Genomic DNA, 6,456 nt, shown 5'->3' with positions numbered 1-6,456 from the left:
TGGAAGCTCTCTTGATCTCTTTAGTTTGGGGATTGATTGGGGGGTATTTTTGGTTTTCTTTTTTCTTACTTCTAAGTTCACCGTTTTCAGAGGTTTCAGCTGTTTCTTTGGATCTGGAAGTGTTGATAGGAGGGAAGCAAACACCAGACAGCACTTACAGCCACTCTGAAACACCGACCTGGGTGCAGGCTGCAATCCAGCCCCCTCAAACCCTACTTTTCCAGCCCCAGTTTGTTGCCCACACTCCCCTGCCTTGCCCTGACACTCACCCAGGTGGAGCTGAACACGGGATGAAGCCCTTCTCCTGCAGACCCTGCACTGATGCACCAGGCAAAACCCAATGGGAGGTCTCAGCTCTAGGAGCAAGGTCAGGCACCTGCATGTCCTGTGCGTGATGTGAGGGGCTCGGCTCAGGCTGGGCAGCATGCTGTGCTGTCTGGTCTCAGCACTGCCCACCAAGCCGTGAGGAGGTTGACCATAGCTGCAGACAGCCTTCTGCACTTGGCACAGGGACTGATGCTTTCTCTTTTGATCAGGAAGGGCTGCACTCCTTCTGGAGCATCTCTCCAGCACATAGGTTCTCACTTAGGGGTCAGAATTGATGCTTGACCTACTTAGGCAAGGGTCTGACATCCTTATTTCTGCTCCTCTCCACCAAGGAGAGCTGTGTATGTGGTATGTGAGACCCTTCCTAAGAGTCACCTCTGGTGCCAGCAGCCTAGAGTACCAGTCTTCTCTTTGCAGGCCAACTGCTTTAACCAGCTCCCCTGCATAAACCAAGCAGTGTCACCACTGCAGGCACCATGAAAGGTTCCTGGGGGCAGAGAGCACCCCGGTGTGATGGCAGTGCCCAGCCAAGATGGGTTGTTTGCCCCCAGCGACACCACACATCCAGAAGAGATGGCTGAGAGATAGCGCTGTTTCTGACTATATGCTGTGATTAGTTATTTTGGGCTAACTTAGGCCAAAGAGGTTAAATGGAGCTGCAGCCCAGCAATAAGTGCTGCACTTCCTATAAAGATGAAACAGAAAGATGTTTTTAATCAGAAACTGCAGAAGAAAGATGCTTCATGAGTAACCCAAAGGCTAACAAGCCCATCCATCAAGGCTGGCAGCTAATAATGTGGCTGAAAATCTCATCGTGGGACTTGGGGCAGGTCCCAAATGAGTCATCTACCACGAGACAAGATGCTGTCATGCACTGGGCATCCAAACTGGCACACAGAAAAAGTGGCCCAGTGCTGCTGGCACTGATAGGGTCAGATACAGGGGAAACAGATATGGGCAGCGAGTGGCAGGATCTGGAAGGTCTCATCAGGCCTCTGCAGTGCTCCAGGAGGACCAGAGATATGGCTGAATCAGGACAAATTCCGCAGCTCAGGAGAATGAGCTCCTAAATGTGAGTGAAGTTACATCCCAAGTTCTTGATCTGCTCGTAAGATACCCGATATCTTTCAGGAGAGGGCTGGAGAACAAAGTGTTTCTTTGGTGGGGCCATTGCCTGCCCTTTTCCTGGTGGGTGATCTTCAGCAGATGATGGTCAGGAGAAAAGCCATGCTGCTGGAGATGCTCCCGGGCCGCAGCTGGAGGTTCACCTCCTGTGAAACATCCCTGGGAACAAACAGAATCAAAAGGATTTGGGGAAATCGTGGGATGTTCACTTAGGCAAACCTGTGCAGAGGCACCCCTCTCTATGCAGAGCAAGCCTGGAGAGCATTGCTGCTTGAAGCTGATGCAAAACCCTCCTAACTTGTCCCTGTGCTACTGGGAGCAAGCGCAGGATGTTTCTGCAACCAGAAAGTGCAGGGGTTTAGGATACCTGTGTGGAGGGTGATGCTGGGATGGAAGCATCAGGGAGTAGAGCTGCACAGGGTACAAATGGCTGCTTCTTGCAGCAGCAGGTCCAGGAACTCCGCAAGGAGCCAACATTTTGCCTTGGAGAATGAGGTCAAGGAAGAAGCAAATAAATCCTTTTTTCTCTGGCCAGGTGGTTTCCTTTTGACAAGTGGGTCAGGCAGGTCTGGTTTTACAGCCCCCCTGTGCCAGCCTCACGTGCCCATAACTCTGCTGTGGCAGATTACAGAAACAACTGCTCATTCCGCAAGGAAAGCCAGAGGCTAATTACAGCGAGGCATGTAACTGGAATCTGGTGTTCGAAGAGCTCTCCAGGGTTAGCTTTCCATGCACTGCCCAGGTGCATCTCAGTGCCCTCTTTCACACGCACACACTTCTCTTTGCACATCCCAAGTGGTTTTCAGCACAAGGAGCCACGGATCTCACCCAGGATCCCTCGGCCAACTGTACTGCATCCCACATCACTTGGGACTTGCACATATTTGATACTGAGACCACATGGGATCTGGAAATTGCTGATAACAGACAGGGAAAACTGCCCAGGTAATGAGGACACGAGGACTGATGTGGGAGATGAGCAAGAAGGAGCTGCTCAGGATGAAGCATCTCTCAGTGGCACCATGGTCCTCTCTGGTGCATCCCAATGAGGTCCAAAGCACAGCTCCTCACGCAAAGGTGATCTCTGGAGCAGAGCATGAAGTAATGGTAAAGGATCAGTGGCTGAAAAGCAGCTGGGATGTTGAGATCTGTAAGAGATGTTAAACGATGGCATGTCCATAAATGATGGGCATCAAGGTCTGCCCCAGCCCAGCCTCCTCCCTCCTCCTCGCCTGCTGTGGCTCCCAGCCAGCTCTGCTGATCCTTGGCTGCATCTCTCCATGTTGGAGACACCCTCCCTGTTGGGGATCCCAGATTGTTTCTTGGGATCTACAAGGATGCTGGAGAGGGGCTCTTCACCAGGGGCTGTAGCGATAGGACAAGGGGTAACGGGTTCAAACTTAAACAGGGGAATTTTAGGTTGGAGATAAGGAAGTTCTTTCCTGTGAGGGTGCTGAGGCACTGGAATGGGTTGCCCAGGGCAGCTGTGAGTGCTCCATCCCTGGCAGTGTTCAAGGCCAGGTTGGACAGAGCCTTGGGTGCCATGGTTTAGTGTGAGGTGTCCCTGCCCGTGGCAGGGGGGTTGGAACTGGATGAGCTTAAGGTCCTTTCCAACCCAAACCATTCTGTGATTCCATGATTCTACAATCTGGGAGCTCCCTGTGCCAGCAATAAGATCTCCTGAGCTCCAGATCACAGGCACAGAGAGATCCCTGTGCTGAGAGAGGGAGAAGAGTCCCACAGATTGCCCTGGAGCCACGCTCCATAGCAGACCCCCAGTGAGCAGGGAATAACCACAGGGATCAACGCCGAACAGGACAGTCAGCATCCCATGGCTGTTGCTGGTTCATCTGCCCAAGAAGAAGCCATCGGGGATGGTATTCGGAGTCCTGCCCTTAGCATCTCCTCAGGCCCATTCCCTGCCACCGCTCAGGAATGCGGCTCGAGGTGGAGCAGCAGGTGCTGGAAGGAGCGTTGTGACCAGTCTCACCCTCCAAGAAAAATACCAGCGCTGCTCAGCGAGGGGAAGGCGCGGGAGCAGCCTCTGCACGGGCGGATTTATGGGCCCCAGCAGGCTGGAAAGGATCCAGTGAACGTTTCAGCAAACCCGGCCTCCGTCAGAAGTTACAGAGTGATCGGTGCGAGTCCCGGCCAGCCCCACAGCTGCTGCCCCTCCGGAGCCAGCCCCGGGCAGCCGGTGAAGTCACCCTCGCACCTCGGGATGTGGGGATGGCGATGGGGTAGGAGCACCGCAGGCACTGCTCCGGATGGGGCTCTGCAGCAGGATGAGCATGGGCAGCAGCTGGGGGCTCGCAAGGTATCCCAGCACGTGGAGTTGCACTGGGGACCAGCATCACATCTGAAAGGATGGGGCATTTCTGGAGCTCAGCTCATAGCAACCTTCAGTATCTGAAGGGGGCTACGAGGATGTTGGAGGGGGACTCTTCATCAGGGACTGCAGACAAAGGACAAGGGGTGATGGGTTCAGACTGAAACAGGGGAAGTTCAGGTTGGATCTTAGGCAGAAGCTCTTCCCTGTGAGGGTGCTGAGGCGCTGGCACAGGGTGCCCAGAGAAGCTGTGGCTGCCCCATCCCTGGCAGTGCTCAAGGCCAGGTTGGACACAGGGGCTTGGAGCAAGCTGCTCCAGTGGAAGGGGTCCCTGCCCGTGGCAGGGGTTGGGGCTGGGTGATCTTAAGGTCCCTTCCAGCACAAACCATTCTAAGGAGAGCAAGGGCTCATTTACACAAGAAGGTGGTGACAGGTCTGTGTTAACCCCAGCATCCCCTTCCAGGTCCCAGCTCCTCAGAGGAGCCAGTGTCTCCCTCCAGCATCCCTGCAGCTGAGCAAGCCCAAATGCTGGGGATGTGGTGTCTTTGGGATAGAGATCAAGGGTGGAAGGACATGAGCACAGTTTTTAGTACTGTGTTTCACATGCTGAGCTCTCAAAAGGTTGTGAAGAAGAGGGAGGACTCCACAGCAGTTCCCTTGCATCCCCATGTTTCTCATGCAGGGCCGGACCCCCTGTGCAATGCCCCAGGTTGGTACCTAGCCCCACTCCATGCAGGACCCTGCCAGAGCCAGTGCTCAGTCCTACTGCATCCCCTCCCTACACCCTCCTACCTGGAGCCATGCAGGACGTGTTGCTCATCTGGTGTCACCCCTGGGTCCTGTGGGAGCCATGCAGAGGTGGCTGAGCCTGGAGGCACCACATCCATGGGGCTCCCAGTCTGGATCCCTCCGAGGTGAGGATGCTCCATGCTGTGGCTGCTCAAAGCTCCCAGCCCCAAGTCCCAGCTGGAGCCACAGCAATTGTCCAACCTGCACCCCAGGGTGAGACTCAGCGCACCAGTCCGGGGGCTTTTGGAGGTTTTGTAGTGCCCTTTATCTTAACTCCACAGCAGGCTGCACTCAGCCAGGCCAGCCCCTTTGGAAAGGGCTCCCACTTCAGTTTCCAAGTGCATCCGTCCATTTTAGCCAAGTTTCCTAATGAAGCAGAGGTCATGGGATAGCACTTTGTGCCTCTGTGTGTCTCGTTCAGCCCTCTGAAAGCTTGCCCAGCTTCATCTGGGAGATTTCTGGGAGGAGGTTGGAGGATCTAAGACTTCACAGATGCCTGTAGGCTGCATGGGGAAGTTCAGACCTTATTAACCAGCAGAGGATCCCCACAGAGGCTGTTTCGCCAGGCCTTGGAGAAATACAGCAATAGCCAGGAAATCCAGCTCCAGTGTTTCTGCTGTTCTAAATGGCTTGTTCTTCACACAGGTTTCTCAAACTACTACTGCAGATAGCCCTCATTGAGCTTCTTGCTTTGGGAGCAGCAGACATTCAGGAGCCACCAGGAATGGAGATGCTTCTGGACAGCTTCTGCAATGCATGGCACAGAAGTGTCCTTCCCTTTGCACAAAACCTGCTCCTGAGTCTCATTGGACACAGCAGTCAGTCCAAGACACAGGTTTTGGAGCCATTTCCACCTTGATTGTTCACCCTGAGTGTCTCTTTCTATCCATCCATCCATCCATCCCTCCATCCACCCATCCACCCATCCATCCATCCCTCCATCCATCCATCCATCCATCCATCCATCCACCCACCCATCCATCCATCCATCCATCCATCCATCCATCCATCCATCCATCCATCCCTCCACCCATCCATCCATACATCCATCCCTCCCTCCCTCCACCCATCCATCCATCCTTCCATCCATTCATTCATCCATCCATCCATCCATCCATCCATCCATCCATCCACCCATCCATCCATCCATCCATCCATCCATCCATCCATCCATCCATCCCTCCACCCATCCATCCATCCATCCATCCCTCCCTCCCTCCACCCATCCATCCATCCTTCCATCCATTCATTCATCCATCCATCCATCCCTCCATCCATCCATCCATCCATCCCTCCCTCTACAGCATCCCCCTGTCTGGCTCCACTGCTGTCTGTCCCTCTCCTTCTTGCAGAGAGGCACTGGATCAGGAGGTCTGACCACTCATCTTTTCCCAATGGTCTGAAACTCCTCCTCTCCTCTGGAGCTCTCTTCTCTCCAGAGAATCCCCTCCCTCCCTGTGTCCGCTGGGTCTGACAGAGCCAACAGTCTCAGGCAGAGGTCACTGGGGTTGATTTCCATCACCAGCTTTTAGGTGCCACCCTAACACCCAGGTAATTCAGGAGAGCCACCGGCACAATGGGCTGCCTGGATGAGGCGGAGTTGTGTTGGTGGCAGGTAGGAGTAACGACAAGAGGGTCACTCCACCCCAGGAAGAAGGACTAGGACACTGTGCTTGCCTAGGAGGGAGGGCTGGAGGCATGGCGTAGGCAGAACATGTGCGCACTTCTCTCTAGGAAACACACTTCAGAACAACTCAGGAAGGGGGGAGAACCTTAAAGCTGGTGGGAGATTGGACCCATCTCAGTGTCTCCCTGCAGACGTCTCCCCTGAGATCAGGGGGATTCCCTAAGGGCAACATGGAGTCCCTCACGCTGTCCATGCCAAG

General features: G+C 54.4%; 1 long non-coding RNA gene across 1 annotated transcript; it reads right to left on the bottom strand.

Annotated features, from left to right (window-relative positions):
* Positions 1 to 1,015: 1,015 nt before the first annotated feature.
* Positions 1,016 to 4,780, bottom strand: LOC136022777 (uncharacterized). Its single transcript, XR_010616330.1, has 2 exons — positions 4,574 to 4,780; positions 1,016 to 1,611 (listed from the first exon to the last, which is right to left on the bottom strand). It is a non-coding gene; the product is annotated as an uncharacterized LOC136022777 (long non-coding RNA).
* Between the last annotated feature and the right edge of the window lie 1,676 nt (positions 4,781 to 6,456).

The sequence above is a fragment of the Lathamus discolor genome, chromosome 16 (assembly GCF_037157495.1).
Source record: "Lathamus discolor isolate bLatDis1 chromosome 16, bLatDis1.hap1, whole genome shotgun sequence".
NCBI classification, from domain to species: Eukaryota; Metazoa; Chordata; class Aves; order Psittaciformes; family Psittacidae; genus Lathamus; species Lathamus discolor.
The sequence above is the reverse complement of the archived record's forward strand: the minus strand, read 5'-3'. Positions and strand labels throughout refer to the sequence as shown.